The sequence below is a fragment of the Sciurus carolinensis genome, chromosome 10 (assembly GCF_902686445.1).
Source record: "Sciurus carolinensis chromosome 10, mSciCar1.2, whole genome shotgun sequence".
Taxonomy (NCBI): domain Eukaryota; kingdom Metazoa; phylum Chordata; class Mammalia; order Rodentia; family Sciuridae; genus Sciurus; species Sciurus carolinensis.
The window spans coordinates 67,860,176-67,877,404 of NC_062222.1; the positions used below are offsets into that span (position 1 = coordinate 67,860,176).

The 17,229-nt window shown below is 39.2% G+C and overlaps 1 long non-coding RNA gene across 1 annotated transcript in view; it reads left to right on the top strand.

The window, feature by feature from the left end:
* The first annotated feature begins 5,394 nt into the window (after positions 1 to 5,394).
* Positions 5,395 to 17,229, top strand: part of LOC124995011 (uncharacterized) — a 33,374-nt gene continuing 21,539 nt past the window's right edge. Inside the window, exons 1-2 of the long non-coding RNA XR_007110594.1 lie at positions 5,395 to 5,502; positions 15,665 to 15,804. This is a non-coding gene — a long non-coding RNA (uncharacterized LOC124995011). The remainder of the gene's footprint in view (positions 5,503 to 15,664; positions 15,805 to 17,229) is intronic.

Sequence of the window (17,229 nt, forward strand, 5' to 3'; positions counted from 1 at the left end):
CCCTTCAGTCACCTCCTGGGTACCAGATAAATTGGCCTAGGGGAACTGGCCTATAGGACTCACCAATCTGAAGTTCGGTGATGAATGCAGAGCAGAGTGTCTGGGAAGAATGGAAGGTGAGGCTGTGTCCGGGGGACACTGGGGCTTAGATGGGGTTCCACTCAAGAGACAGTGGAAGGACCTATCCGAGTCATGGCACCAATGTAAGGGATCCCACGGAAACCACGCAGGACACAGGAAATCACATAAGTGAATTTATTAAGCAAACAGAGTGTCTCCCTGCAGGGTAGGAGAGAAAATGAGAGGAAAAGAGAAGGAAAGATAAAGAGTGAGTGCTAGAGAGAGTGGAAAGCAAGGAGGAGAAAGAAAGCAAATTAGGGGGAGAGAAAAGCAAGAGAGAAAAGATGGTGGTTAAATTCCACCGGGCTAACAGGGGACCAATAACGGAGAAGGATACTTGCAAGTTGACTGATGAACCAATAGCTAGCGAGGATGTTCACAGATTGACAAGTGGTTGGGAGGCGGGGAAAATGGCTGCACCGGAAAGGGCGGAGGAGCAGCTTTATACATTACAATATGAAACTCTGCAACAGATGTCAGAAATTAGTCAAAACCAAGTCCCTATTTGTGAAGCAAGAGTCAAGGACAGGTAGTTAGTGTAGAAATATGGGATCGGGTCAAATCAAGGAAATGAAGCCATGAAGCCATCTGCCATTGGAAGTTGGAGACTACCCCTGGAAGAATGGAATGTCAAGGATCTCCAGAGCTCATTGATTACCAAATTTACCTGCCTTTATCAAGGACTGCAAGCAAGGAGCTGCGAATTAATGCCCCCTGGGCCCTTGTCTGGCTGAATCATCTTGTCCCTCCCCCTGCCCATGGCTTCTCACTTAATGCAAAACCAGGCCTAGTCATGTAGGCAGGAAGGAGAGATAAGTGGGGAGAGAACTGGAGAACAAGAGACTTTAACCTATAAAAGGGTGGGCTCACTTCTTGAGACTTTAGAACATCAGCCATGGCCCCCTTCTTCCTGCTGGGAGAAGTCTGTATTATTACCTTTAAATAAAACCTGCTTAATATACTTGCCTTGGCGTGCTTCTCTAGTGTTCAATCTTCAACATTAGAAGGAGCAGAACTCATCACCGTTAAATGGCGGTATCATTTGCATGGAGTTCACTGTAGTTCTCTCTCCATGAACATCAGCAACAAAAATAACCAATATGTGTAGCAGGCTTACTGTACGCCAGACACTTGGTTGTTGTACTGGAGATTGAAGCTAGGTGTACCCTACCAGTGAGTTACATCTCAAGACCTCTTTATTTTATTTTGAGACAGGATGTAAGTTGCACAGGCTGATCTTGGATTTAAAATGCTCCTGCCTCAGTCTCTTAAGTAATGGGGATTGCTGGGATTATAGGTGTGCACCATGATGCCCAGGTGCCAAACACTTCATAGTCGTCAGGAGCAATGGATGAATTATGGGTCTTGAGCTGTCAGAGACAGAGGTGATACCTCTCTTGGGAAATTCTCGATGCAAAGGCTCCAATTGAAGATTGCCCAGTTGCTATGGTGAAGCCCTGTTCAAAGGGGAATTCTATTCCAGCCACAGAATTTTTCAGCTCATGAACTAAGGTTCAAATGCCAGCCACCCAGGGGTAGAGAATTATGGGTGCAAGCTGTTAACTATAATTGGGCTGTTTATACCTAACCTTGGTTCTGTTTGTTTTAAAATGACTTTCTCACAACAAATCCCTTTGATGTTAAAATCTATATAATAAACATGCCAAGCTTGCTCATTCATGGTCAGTCTTCCTCCATCAGAGGTTGGCTGAACCACCAGTCCCAGCTTTTTCTCTACTTTTGTGTCTTTTGGCCTTTTCTCAATCCTCTTACCACCAGGTTCAGGTGTGAATAAACAGCCATGCGGGACACGGCAACAGTTATTAATTAATGCAGTCCTCACATACACAGATAGGTATTATTGTTGCTCATTTGACACAGCAGAATTTCTTCAATGTCACGTGGCTGGGGTGGAGGAGGCTGTATATTATTTGCCTCTCCTTTACTGTATTTAGTAACCTACCAAAGTCATGTCACCTGAGATGATATACTAATCCATTCATTTACTCATTCACTGGCCACATAATTACTAAATATCTTTGATGAGTCAGATATGTGGCATGGCTCTGGGCAAAGAAATTAGCCCAGTTCCTGTCATTGGGTAGATCAGAGCCTAGGTGAGGAAAAATAGACCCATAAATACATAATTCCAACACAACCTGAAATGTTGCAGGGTGATGTACAAGAAATGGAAATGGTGCACACCTGTAATCCCAGCAACTCGGGAGGCTGAAGCAAGAGCATCACAAGTTCGAGGCCAGTCTCAGCAACTTAGTGAGACCCTGTCTCAAAATAAAACACAAAGGTCTGGGGTTGTAGCTCAGTGGTAGAGGGCACTGGGTTCAATCCCCAGTATCAAAAAATATATATATTTTAAAAAGAAAGAAAAGTAACGGCAACAGTGAGGAGGAAATGTTTGAGATTGCTGAGGAAGACTTCACAGAAGAGAACATTTTTATTAGTGTCCTAAAGTCTAAATAGCAACTCATTAAAGAATCACAGGGAGATCAATCCCAAGAAAGGAGAGGACACTTGGAAAAGCCTGGAGTCCTGCCAGTGCCAGCACGTATTGGCAATGATGATCTAGGCGGAAGGGAGGTATCAGGACTTGAGTAGAGGTTGAGCTGGAAATGGATAATAAATGTTGACTCAAGGGAGGTAGGCTTGGGAGGAAACCATGTGGTCTGAGTTTTAGAGAGCCCTCTCTTATCACTTTGAAGGACATCAAGGTTAGAAGATTCTGAGGAAAGGAAGAACAAGTTTGTAGTTATTGCAGAGATTTAAGCAGGAGTTAATGAACCATCTAAGGCATTGGAGAAAAGAGATTTAGGGGGGTGAATCAACAGAATTTGATGACTTCTTAAATTTGGGATAAAAGGAGTGATTGAGTAGATAATGGTGACAACCCATGTAGTATACAAGTTTACTCTTTCCTTCCCTCTCTCCCTCTTTCTTTCTTTCTGTACTAGGTATCAAATCCAGGGCCTTGTGCATGCTAGGTAAAAGCTCTACCTCTGGGCAACATCCTCAGTCCTTTTATTTTGAGGCAGGATCTCACTAAATTGCCCACACTGGCCTTGAACTTGTGATTTTCCCACCTCAGTCTCTTGAGTAGCTGGTATTACAAGGAGACTTTTGAGCCAGCATTGGCTTAGAGTACATTCAAGACAGCATTAGTTGGATTCTGAAGGCCCAGAAAAATAATAGCTAGCTCATGCATAGCTGCATAGCTCTCACAACATAGTCAAGAATTGTTTCAGTTATGGAAGTGGATTAATTCAGGATTAATTCAGTTAAGCCTTACCATAACCTTATAAGGTAAACAAGACTATATCCCTACTTTATAGATGAGAAAATCAGTTCTGTGAACTTAGAGCCAAATTGACTTGCCCAAGACCATGCAGCCTTTAAGTAGTGCAGTCGGGTTTTTGATATAGTCTGTGTTAATACAGTCATGCCCCTTTATCTGTGGGGGATACCTGCCAAAACCGCCAGTGGTTGCCTACAACAGTGGATAGTACCAACCCTCTAGGTTTTATATTATTTTCCTACATGTTATATGCCTATCCATAAAATTTAATTTATAACAAATTTTTAAAAATAGGCAAAAAAACCCCAAAAACAAACAAGAAAAAAATAATTTATAAATTAGCTACAGTAAGAGATTAACAACCATAACTAAAAATAAAACAGAAAATTATAATAACACTGTATTTATATTTGCCAACCTCACTACTCTTGTCCGTTGAAAGCAGTATTAAGTAGAATAAGACCACTTGGCACAAGCACTGTGATACTGACACAGTGTATCTGATAACCTAGATGGCTACTAAGTGACTTAAGGGATGGGTAGAGTACACAGGGTGGAAACGCTGGACAAAGATGGTTCATGTGCTGGGTGGGATGAAGCAGAATGGTGCAGCTTTCATTACACTACTAAGAATGGCACACAGTTTTAAGCATATTGATTGTTTATTTCTGGAATTTTCCATTTAATATTTTTGAGCCACAGAAAAACAAGTTAACTCCTGCATAGCTGTGAATAACTGAAACTGCGAAGGCAACCCTGCAGGTAAGGGGGACTAGTGTACTAATTTGTTATGGACCTTGGGACTAGGGATGGAATGCTGTTCTGGGGTAGTGCTGAGGATTGCTGCACATCACATATCACAGGAGAAATTTTCATACAAGTCCCCCTGTCACTTAGATCCAGATCCTTCTGCTCACTCTCAAAGGCCAATACTTGGGACACAAGAATTGGTAGCAAAGAAATCAGGTTTATTTAATGGGTTGTCACCTTTAAGATGGGGCAAGGGCTGTTGTCTGCAAAACAAAGACCATCTTGGGAATTCAAGTGTGTGAAAGTGCTTTTATATCAGGGAAACAGGAGCCAGTGGGCACTGGCAAAGAAGACCACATACTGAGTCACCTGTCCAGGCTTGATAAACATCTCTCTCACTCAAGGGACACATTTTTTTCCTTTTTTGCCAAAATATCCTTGCAATAATTATTGTTCTTCATCTCCTAGGTTATTCCCTAGTATGTGTTTACATTATTTCCCTGTATATCAAACATTAGCTATACTTCTGCTTTTATTTATTAAGTTTTGGTACTGGGGATTGAAACCACAGGTGCTTTACTATTGAGTCACTCCCTCAGTCCTTTTTATTTTTTAGTTTGAGGCAGGGTCTCACTAAGTTGATGAGGGTTTCCTAAATTGCTGAGGCTGACCTTGAACTTGTGATCCTCCTGCCTCGGCCTCCTGAATCACTAGAATTATAGGTTTGTGACCAGCTTCTATGGCTTTTAGTAAAAGAAGAGGAATGCAAATGGCAAATTTTGTGTTAGGTGATGCACATTTTAATGTATCTGAAAGCTATCAGATAACATTACTGATGAGTAAGTTTTATACTGATGGCTTTTTAGTTTTTTTCCCGGGGAAGGGTTAACCTTGCAGTTTAACATATAGAACAATGGAGGAGAACAAAGAACAACTTTTGTTGGAAAATTTTAACGCATTAGCTGGCTTCTATCCGAGGTAGCAGCTGGCAGCAAAGCTAATGGGAGACATATAAAAAATTTCCCAGCTATGTTACCTCCAAAATTAGTGATTTTTAAAATCAATTAAAAGCAAATGAAGCTAGCAGGATTGTTTAGGGGTTTCCTTGGTAACATTCCCCCAGCTGCTAAAGGGAGCTCCTCAGGGTCGCTGCTATTGTGCTGCTCTCATTGAGAGTTGCCTCCCTTGCCTGTCAGTCTCTGTTCCACTTTTAGCTGAAAGAAGTGATCCCCCTGGCTTACTGCCCTCTTAGAGGTGAAGTTCCTTCAGATCAGACTGCTTTTGCTGTAGAGAATCAAGGCCTGCTTTCATTTCAGAGGAAGGTAAGAGGAAGAACAAGAATCTGGGATAGTGAAGGACTGAGATGTTCGTTTGATTTGGCTCTCGTTTTGTTTGATGTTTGATGTTTGGGGGTATACAAGTTAAGATGAGAAGAGAAAGTACAGGGAGAAAAAGCCAGAGGAGGTTCTTCTTTTGCTACTTGTTTTGTTTCAGAAATTCTCAAACAGCATCTCCCTGGTTATTACTTCTGGTATTTTGGAAAGCAACCTTGTAAACAGCTAAGTATTTTTTCTAAATAACTTGGAAAAAGAAAACGAATCTAAACTTATCATGCATCATTGACCAAAGTCTTGAGTCTTTTTTTTTTAAATAGGATTTGTTTGAAACCAGAGTTTGATACTATTCTGCTACTTGTCATTTTCTCAAGTTTATTGACCCATTTAGGAAGATATATGTATATATATATATATACAAAAAATTTGTGATCACATGTATGTAAGTACATATTTTTTCATATATAAGTACTATGAACATTTTTTGATATGTTCTCTATGAGATTTTCCTCTTTTAATACTGTATTTCCTTTATTTTATAATTGTAATTATGGTTGCTCCATTTCAAACACAACTATTTCTCCCATATGATGCATAACCTGCTGCTTTAAAAAAAATCTTTGTTTGCTAGGCATAGTGGTGCACACCTGTAATCCCAGTAACTCAGGGGACTGAGGGAGGAGGATTGTAAATTCAAGGCCAGCCTCAAGAAGTTAGGGAGGCCCTAAGCAACTTAGTGAGACCCTGTCACAAAAAAAAGGACTGGGGATGTGACTCAGTAGTAGAACACCCCTAGGTTCAATCTCCAGTACCCCCCAAAAATTGTTTAAAAAAATAAAAAAACTTTAAGTAACTATAAAAAGTACATTCTTATTGTTTCAAAAATAAAAAGTCTTGCATTAAAAAATATATAGTCAAAAATGTACATTTTCTGCAGAATAGAATTTTCTCAAAGAATTCTAAAAAACCAAGCTTAGTGTCATGCACTTATAATCCCAGCTACTTGGGAGGCTGAGCAGGAAGATCTGGTAAATTCAGGAGTATGAGACCAGACTACAGAACATAGAGATCCCATCTCAAAAATAGATATTTTTAAATTAAATATTAGAGACAGAATACAAACTGATCCATTTGAAGGGAGGCTGCAATCAATGGAATTCGGAATTCCTGGTTAATGTTATTTTACCTATTCATCCTGCATCTTTCAGGCAAAGGTGTTTGAGGGGTGGCTCCACCAAATGTCATCTGTGAGTAGAAATCCTCATGCTGTGATTTCAGAGATGAGTGATGTTGGACATGACTCCATTCTCCTACCCATCAACCATTCTGCTTGAAATTACAGCAGCAAGGGGATTTGTTTACCACTCTGAAAAAAGATGCTTCCAGCCGGGCAAGGCAGTACATGCATATAATCCCAGCTACTCAGGAGACTGAGACAGGAAGATCACAAATTGGAGATCAACCAGGGCAATTCAGTGAGACCCGGTCCCAGATTTTTAAAATAAAAGAGAAAGGGCTGGGGATGTAGCTCCATGATAGAGTGCCCCTGGGTTCAGTTCCCAGTATCATGAAAAAAAAAAAAAGAAAAAAAATTAAATTAAAATAAAATTTAAGAATGCTTCCATATTACTTCCTTAAAAGTATAAATCTCCATCTTAATTTATCAGGTCCATTTCTTCAGTGCATTGTTGGACAAGGCTGTGTTGGTGTAAGAGATAGCGTGTATAGGACTGGTTTGGGAACACAGGGAAGAACCTGAAATATATCCAGATGGTGATGTTGAAAGAAATCAGGGTGTTCTCTTGGGAACTGGGTGCCTGGAGGTGGGTGTAGGGGAGTGGTTCGCAGGTAGGAAGGTTAGAGAGTAGGGAACAATGCAACTGTAGGCGGGAGATACATTTCCATAAGATAAAATGGGGAAAAGCAGGTTTTGCTTTCTTTCTAGCTCTTCCTACAGTTAAATCAGTGCTATATGGAACACAGTACACGGAGCACCCAGGAGGAGCTGGGAAAGCAGCTCAGGGGTCGAGGGCATCTTAACATGCATTAGTTCAATCCCAATGCCACAGACATACATGTGAAAATCCATGAATGTGGTTGGTATTCAGCAAGTTTACCTTGATACCATCACATTGAAACAATCCTACTTTAACTGGTAATGCAACTGCTACCAGAGCTTTTTCACTCTCCCTTTTCATGCCCTAGTCGCCCTGCCTCCCCAGAGACCCCTGAACCTCCTGTGATTTTGCAAGAAGATTAACAGTTGGCATAGCAAGGAAGCCCCCCACATCCTTTCTGATGACTATGTCAAAGTAGTGATAAATATACGTATATCATTCCTGCTGAGGAAGACAGGACCACTTGCCATGTCTTAAAAGGTGACTATCGAAGTTGAGAAGATCCCACTGGGCGTGGTGGTGCACGCCTAGAATCCCTGCAGCTTGGGAAGCTGAGACAGGAGGATCGCGAGTTCAAAACCAGCCTCAGCAAAAGCAAGGCACTAAGCAACTCAGTGAGACCCTGTCTCTAAACAAAATACAAAATAGGGCTGGGGAAGTGGCTCAGTGGTCTAGTGCCTCTGAGTTCAATCCCTGGTACCTTCTCCCCCTCAAAAAAATTTTAGTTGAGAAGATTCCAACTATCAGAGCTTCCAGACCAAAAGCAGGCTTTTACAATGAAGATAGATCCATTCACGTATTGGTCTTATCTTCGTTTTTTAAAACTATTATGGTAAAAAATCTCTATATATTTTTAAGTATCTTATTAGTTGTTAAAGAAACTTTATTTATTTGTATGTGGTGCTGAGAATCAAATTAAATTTTTGCACCTTAACCTTTTTTCTCTTCTCCTTTTTTTCTTTGTGTGTGTGTGTGTGTGTGTGTGTGTATGTGTGTGTGTGCATGCACACACATGCACTGAGAATTGAACCCAGTACCTGTACATGCTACATGCTAAGCATCCACTCTACCACTGAGCTACACCTCTAACTCTGGTCCCTACCATTTTCTTTTATTTTTGTACTGAGGATTGAACCCAGGGGCACCCAGGGGCACCTTACGTGCTAAGCAAACACTCTACTGCTGAGCTATACACACAGTCCTTTTTTATTCTATTTTGGTTTTTGAGGTAGGATCTTGTTTAGTTGCCCGGCAGCTTGGAATCCTACTGCATCAGCCTCCTGTAGCTGGAATTATTGTGTACGCCATTATGCGCAGCCACTATCGTTTTTTATGCTGATTTGTTATTGTTTTCAGGTACTGGGGAATGAGACCAAGGTCACTCTACCACTGAGCTACATCTCTAACCTTTTTATTTTATAAGAGAGTCTCACTAAATTGCCCAGGCTAGACTCAAACGTGAGATCCTCCTGCCTCAGCTCATGAGTAGCTGGAATTACAGGTATGCACCATTATGCCTGGCTATGTTTCCTTTTAATCTCTGTGTAATAAATAACTTTTCTTTTGATTTTATGTTTTTGCAGAATCAGCATTTATTCATACTCAGTTGTTTGTAACTTTTATTTAATTTTTAAATTTATTTATTTTTCCTACTCATTTTTTAAATTATTATTTCCTTAGGGAAACCACTTCCTCCTAGTATTCTACTGTGTAATTCATATGGTGATAAATCTACTCCCTGGCTCCAGCAGTATAAATGCTATACAGGCCACCCCTAGAGGAGTAACAGATTCTCCTGGCCACAGTGATTGGTTTAGAGGGTTATACACACAACCCGAGCTGAAACAGAAGGGTCTAGCTTGGCACAGGAGTAAACTCTATCTGTTGGGATTGCTATACTGGAGTCATGAAGTTTGAAGCCACCACATAGATGCCTGAGAGTGGAACCAGCACAGAAGATAGTAGAACCTAGAGATGTGTGAGAAAATGCCATCATTTCAGTACCTGCATCAAGCTTTGCCTGAGGTTTCTTTCTTTCTTTCTTTCTTTCTTTTTTTCTTTCTTTCTTTCTTTCTTTCTTTCTTTCTTTCTTTCTTTCTTTCTTTCTTTCTTTCTTTTCTTTCTTTCTTTCTTTCTTTCTTTCTTTCTCTTTTTTTTGTGTATGGGGGGTGTGGAACAGGGGGCTTGTATTTATTTATTTATTTTTATTAAAATATTTTTTAATTTTACAAACTGCATTTTGATTCATTTTATACAAATGAGGTACAACTTTTCATTTCTATGGTTGTACACAATGTAGATTCACACTATTCATGTAATTATACATGTACATAGGGTAATGCTGTCTGTTTCATTCTGCTATCTTTCTGTCCCCTACCTCCTCCCACCCCATTTTCCTCTAACCATCCAAATATCCTTCATTCTTCTCTTCCCCCCCCCTCCTTATATATTTTCATGCACTTAAAAGAGAAAACATTTGGCTTTTGGTTTCTTGGGCTTAGCCTATTTCACTTAGCATGATATTTTCCAACTTCATCCACTTACCAGCAAATGCCATAATTTTATTCATCTTTATGGCTGAGTACTATTCCATTATGTATATATACCACAGTTTCTTTATTCATTCATCAATTGAAGGACATCTAAGTTGGTTCCACAATCTAGCTATTGTGAATTGAGCTGCTGTGAACATTGGTGTGGCTGCACCACTGTAGTATGCTGATTTTAAATCCTTTGGGTATAAACTGAGGAGTGGGATAGCTGAGTCAAAAAGTGGTCCATTCCAAGTTTTCTGAGGAATCTCCATACTGCTTTCCAGAGTGACTGCACCAATTTGCAACTCCACCAGCAATGTATGAGTGTGCCTTTTTCCCCACATCCATGCCAACACTTATTATTGCTTGTGTTCTTGATAATAGCCATTCTAATTGGAGTTAGATGAAATCTTAGAGTGGTTTTAATTTGCATTTCTCTAATTACTAGAGATGATGAGCACTTTTTCATATAGCTGTTGATCACCTGTATATCTTCTTCTGAGAAATGTCTGCCCATTTCCTTAGCCCGTTTATTGATTGGGTTCTTTGTATTTTGGGTGTAAAGTTTTTTAAGTTCTTTATAAACTTTGGAAATGAGTGCTCTGTCTGAAGTGTGGAAAATATTTTCTCCCAGTCTGTAGGCTCTCTTTTCACATTATTGATTGTTTCCTGTGCTGAGAAAAAGCTTTTTAGTTTGAATCTATCCCATTTATTGATTCTTGCTTTTATTTCTTGCACTATGGGGGTCTTATTAAGGAAGTCTTGTCCTTAGCCAACATGATGGAGATTCAGGTCTACTTTTTCTTCTATTTGGTGAAGGTTCTCAGGCCTAATTCCTAGATCCTTGATCCATTTGAGTTGAGTTTTGTACAGAGTGAAAGATAGGGTTTTAATTTCATTTTACTGTATATGGATTTCCAGTTTTCCCAGCACCATTTGTTGAAGAGGCTATCTTTTCTCCATTATATGTTTTTGGCACCTTTGTCTAGTATGAGATAACTGTAATTATGTTGGTATGTCTCCATGTCTTCTGTCCTGTACCATTGGTCTACCTGTCTATTTTGGTGCCAATACCATGCCGTTTTTGTTACTATTGCTGTATAGTAGATTTAAGTTCTGGTATTGTGATACCTCCTGCATCACTCTTCCTGCCCAGGGTTGCTTTGGCCTGTCTGGGTCTTTTTTTCTTCCAGATGAATTTCATGATTGCTTTTGCTGTTTCTATGAGAAATGTCATTGGGATTTTAATTGGAATTTTGTTAAATCTTTATAGAACCTTTGGATAGTCATTTTGACAACATTAATAATATTAATTATGCCTATCCAAGACATGGGATATCTTTCCATCTTCTAAGGTCTTCCATTTCTTTCTTCAATGTTCTGTAGTTTTCATTGTACAGCTCTTTCACCTCTTTGGTTAGATTGATTCCCAAGTATTTTATTTTTTTTTGAGACTATTGTGAACAGAGTTGTTTTCCTCATTTCCCTTTCAGATGCTTCATCGCTTATGTATAAAAATGCTTTAGATTTATGCATGTTGATTTTGTATCCTGCTATTTTACTGAATTTATTTATGAGGTCTAGAAATTTCTGGTGGAGTTTTTGGATCCTCTAAATAGAGAATCATGTCATCAGCAAATAGTGACAGCTTGAGTTCCTCTTTTCCTATTTGTATCCCTCTAATTACTTTGGTCTGTCTAATTGCTCTGGCTAGTATTTCAAGGACAATGTTGAATAGAAGTAGTGAAAGAGGGCATCCCTCTTGTCTTGTTTTAGTTTTTAAAGGGAATGCTTTCAGTTTTTCTCCATTAAGAATGATGTTGGCCATGGGCTTAGCATAAATAGCCTTTACAATTTTGAGGTATGTTCCTAACTATCCCTGTTTTTTCTAGTGTTTTGAGCAGAAGGGGTGTTGTATTTTGTAGAATGCTTTTTCTGCATCAATTGAAGTAATCATATGATTCTTAACCTTAAGTCTACTGATGTGATGAATTACATTAATTGATTTCTGGATGTTGAACCAACCTTGCACTCCCAGGATGAACCCCACTTGATTGTGGTGCACTATCTTCTTAATATGTTTTTGGATGTGATTTGCCAGGATTTTGTTAAGGATTTTTGCATCTATATTCATCAGAGATATTGGTCTAATATTTCTTTCCTTGATGTGTCTTTATCTGGTTTGGGTATGAGGGTGATATTAGCTTCATAGAATGAATTTGGGTTCCCTCCTTTTCTATTTCCTTGAATACTTTGAGAAGTATTGGAATGAGTTCTTCTTTGAAAGTCTTGTAGAACTTGGCTGAGAATCCATCTGGTCCTGGACTTTTCTTGGATTGGAGGCTTTTGATGGCTTCTTCCATTTCATTGCTTGCTTCTTCCATTTCATTGCTTGAAACAGATGTGTTTAAGTTGTGTACGTCCTCCTGGTTCAGTTTGGGAGGATCATATGTCTCTAGAAATTTATTGATGTCTTTGAGATTTTCTATTTTGTAGGAGTATAGATTTTTAAAGTAGCTTCTCATTATGTTATGTATTTCAGTGGTATCTGTTGTGATATTTCCTTTTTCATCATGAATTTTAGTGATTTCAGTTTTCTCCTTCTCTTTGTTAGTGTGGCTAAGGGTTTGTCTATTTTGTTTACTTTTTCAAAGAACCAACTTTTTATTTTGTCAGTTTTTTGAATTGTTTCTTTTGTTTCAATTTCATTGATTTCAGCTCTGATTTTAATTATTTCCTGTCTTCTACGACTTTTGGTGTTGTTCTGTTCTTCTTTTCTAGGGCTTTGAGCTGTAATTTTAGGTCATTTAGTTGTCAACTTTTTTTCTTTTATGGAATACGCTTCATGCTATGAATTTTCCTCTTAGTGCTGCTTTCATAGTGTCCCAGACATTTTGATATGTTGTATCATCATTCTCATTGACCTCTAAGAATTTTTTTATCTCCTCCCTGATGTTTTCTGTTATCCATGCTTCATTCAATAGCATATTATTTATTCTTCAGATGTTGGAGTAATTTCTGTTTTTTATTTTGTCATTGATTTCTGATTTCATTCCATTATGATCTGATGGGACACAAGGTAGTATCTCTATTTTTTTGCATTCACTAAGGGCTTCTTTGTGGTATAACTTATGGTATATTTTTGAGAAGGTTCCATGTGCTGCTGAGAAGAAAGTGTATTCACTCATTGATAGATGGAATATTCTATATATGTCTATTATGTCTAGGTTATTGATTGTGTTATTGAGTTCTATGGTTTCTTTGTTTAGTTTTTGTTTGGAAGATCTATCCAGTGGTGACAACGGTGTGTTAAAGTCATCCAGAATTATTGTGTTGTCATCTACTTGATTCCTGGAATTGAGAAGTATTTGTTTGATGTACATGGATGCCCTGTTGTTTGGGGGCATAAATATTTATGATCATTATGTTTCCCTGATTTATGGTTCCCTTAAGCAGTATGAAATGTCCCTCTTTATCCCTTCTGACTAACTGTGGCTTGAAGTTCACTTTATCTGACATAAGGATGGAAACTCCTGCTTTTTTACTGAGTCCGTGTGTGTTGTAGGTTTTTTCTCATCCTTTCACCTTTAGTCTGTGTGTCCTTATCTATGAGATGAGTCTCTTGAAGGCAGCATATTGTTGGGTCTTTCTTTTTAATCCATTCTGCCAGTCTATGTCTTTTGATTGATGAGTTTAGGCCATTAATGTTCAGGGTTATTATTGAGATATGATTTGTATTCCCAGTCATTTGGGCTTATTTTTTGTTTTTAACTTGACTTGGTTTCCCCTTTGATTGGTTTTTCCTTTAAGGTATTTCCTCCCTTTGCTGACCTACATTGTTGTTTTTCATTTCCTCCTCTTGGAATAATTTGTTGAGAATATTCTGTAGTGCAGCCTTCTATATAAATTTTTTTAACTTTTGTTTATCATGGGAGGATTTTATTTCATATTCAAATCTGATGGTTAGTTTTGCTGGGTATAGGATTATTTGTTGGCAACCATGTTCTTTCAGAGTTTAAAATATGTTGTTCCTGGCCCTTTTAGCTTTCAGAGTCTTGGTTGAGAAATCTGGTGATATCCATATTGGTTTCCCCCTATATGTAATATGTAATCTGATGCTTTTCTCTTGCAGTCTTCAAAATTCTATCTTTATTTTGTATGTGTAGGCATTGTCATTATAATGTTCCTTGGTGTGGATCTGTTGTGATTTTGTACATTTGGTGTTCTGTAAGCCTCTTGTATTTGATTTTCCATTTCATTCTTCAGGTTTGCAAAATTTTCACCCAGGTGAACCTTGGGTGGTGGGTGATGGGTTTGTGAAAGGCAGTTGATGGGCAGGCAAGAGGCAGGCAAATAGTGGATGATAGGTGCCAGTCAGTGAGCAATCTGCCCTCAAATAGTAGTTGATATGCTGGCAGACTGCAGGTGATCACAGTAGACAAATGGGGTAAACAGCAGGGAATCAATAAGCAGCAAAAACTGCCTCACAGAAAAACAGATATCCTCTGCTTGAAACTCAAGTTATGGATCGGCAAGGAATGTAGCCTCCCTCTAGTTCAGCATCTTGAATCTCCCCCTCCTGAAGTTTATTTCTTGAATGTTCATATATTGAGGCAATTTATCCCCTTTCTAATTGAAGCTAATTAAAGCTAATTTGAGTTGACTTTCTTTCAAATACAACAGGAATGCTGACATTACATTCTGTTTTGTTTTGTTTTCAACAATACTAGGGATTGAACCCAGGGGCACTCTATCACTGAGCTACATTCTCAGTCCTTTTTAATTTTCATTTTGAGTCAGGGTCCTGCTAAATCACCAGTGCTAGCCTGCAACTTGTCATCTTCCTGATTTAGCCTTGCTAGTAGCAGAGATGACAGGTGTGCACCACCATGCGAAGCCTGATATACATCTTTCCTGTTGTCTTTTACCACTTCACATTATGATTGAACAACTTCAAGTCTTAGACTTTCCAGACTTCTCTATTGCCAATGCTAAGTGGTTTCACAATTACGGTTCTGACCTGTTCAGATTTCTCTATTTCATGTGAACTTGTGAAAGGGTATGATTTAAATCTGTTGGAACAGCCTGTATGCAGTCGTGTTTGTGAAATGAGTGATTGACTAGCCTAGATAAGGACAGTCTAGTTGTCATCTTTCCTGGGAGAATTCCCTGGTTCCCATACTTCCCTCAACTCCAGATTAGGAGGATCTCTAGTCTCCTATGCACCCCCCCCTTACTCTAGCTACTTACCTCTTCACTCTCTATTAGTTATTTCTCACCAGCTGCCCCACATGGAGTTCCCTTGTCTTTTCTTTCTTTATAATCTCCAACATCATGGCTAGTGGTCTATACTTGACATACAATTATTAAATGAATAGATGAACAAATGATGATAAGTACATAAATTAGAGAGAACTGTTCTCTTTTTCCCTATCTTCTCTTAAAAGGATGCAGAAAATCAGTCATTATATTCTCACATTCTACTCCTTGATCTGGAGGCCTTGTCCGCAAGCCACACTTAGAGATGGATATTGACAACAATATATTCAAAAACTGATAATCAGTTGTGATGTGTTGAAAACATGATAAAGGAAGATTGATTGAAGGGACCAGAAATGGTGTAGAAAATAATATTTCTTCAAATACTTGTAGTGGACAAGAGCCAGGGAAAGTAAATTCAGGCTAAAGTTTTGTTTTGTTTGTTTTGTTTTGTTTCAGTGCTGGCAGTCAAATGCAGAGGACTCTACACTGCACCCAAGTCCTTTCATTATTATTCTGACAGTCTCGCTAAATTGTTCAGGTTGATCTCGAACTTGCTATTCCTCCTGCCTCAGCTTCTTGAGTCACTGAGATTAGAGGTATGTACCACCTCAGGCTAAAGTTCTCCTAGTGAAAGAAAACTCTAATAATGAGAGTTGGAAAAGATAATATAGGATGTCTCTGTACTCCCTAAGCTTTCTACTCCTAGGGGTCTCCTGAAGACCATTTGATAGGGACTCTGTGAAACAAATTTCTGCATTAGGTGGTAGGAATTAGGAATTTGAATATCTGGCCTTTACAAAGGTCTTCAGTCACCTTGAGAACATTAAATTTTAGAAACTTTAAAAGCATTCTAAGAATCATAGAATTTTAAAAAGAATTTTAAAATATTTCATTGAGCCTGTGTCCCTTCTTTCATAAATACAGATGCAGAGTTCCACCTACGTCTTGCTCCAGTGCTGTGGTGATGGACAAGGTCACTGTGTAGCCTGAAGGGGTGGCTTGATTTTGGTTAAAATGGGCTCAGAAATATGAGATTGTCCAATATATGTCCTGCATTCTGTGTGAACCCAACCTTAGGGTTTTATCAGTGTAAGCTTTGCTCAAGTTTGTGTGCATGTTTGTGATGTATGAGTGTTTTGTTTGTTGTCTTAAGGTGGCTGGTTAGTTAATGATAGAGGCCCTTCATATGTGAACCAAAGACTGTAGTTCAAGGGCCACCTGCATCAGTCTTTTGGGATATTTTAACTGTAAGAAAAATGCGGCTCAGCTTGGGTCCCAAGGCAGTTCAGACCCTTAAATCAAGGGGAGCAAGCACTCTGGGGTGCCCTTCTGAGTCATGGTCCAGTAGCAGCACCCAGAAAGTCACTCTGGACACAGGAACTCACAGCAGAGATTTTATTAGGTGGATGACTAGAGTGTTGGCTTGGGGCTAGAAAGAAAGGAAAAGAGAAAAAATGGCAGGGGCTTCTCCTAAATATTGGAATTCCGTGGGCTAACAAGGGACCAATAACTGAGAAAGATACTTGCAGGCTGACTGATGAACCAATAGCTAGCTAGGATGTTCACAGACTGACAAGCTAGGTTGTAAGTTGGGAGGCGGACAAATGGCTGCAGTGTAAAGGGCGGGAGAGCAGCTTTATATTATATTAACAATGCATATTCCTATGTCTCACCTAGATTCTTAAATCTGACTCTGGGAATTGGGTCCAGGAATCTGCTTGTTAAGAAGCAGATGAGTATACCTGGTGTGGTGGCACACACCTATAATTCCACCTACTCAGGAGGCTGAGGCAGGAGAATTGCAAGCTTGAGGCCAGCCTCAGCAGCATCTTGAGACCCTGTCTCAAGATAAAAAATAAAAAGGACTGGGGATGTAGCTCAGAGGTAGAGCACTTGCCTGGCATGTTTCAATTCAATACCTGCTCCCATGCACACGCACAAAAGAAGAAACAGATTAGTGTTATGACTGATTTAAAAATTAGCCCAGACTTACCCCATTTTGTTCAGACACCTCACCCTGT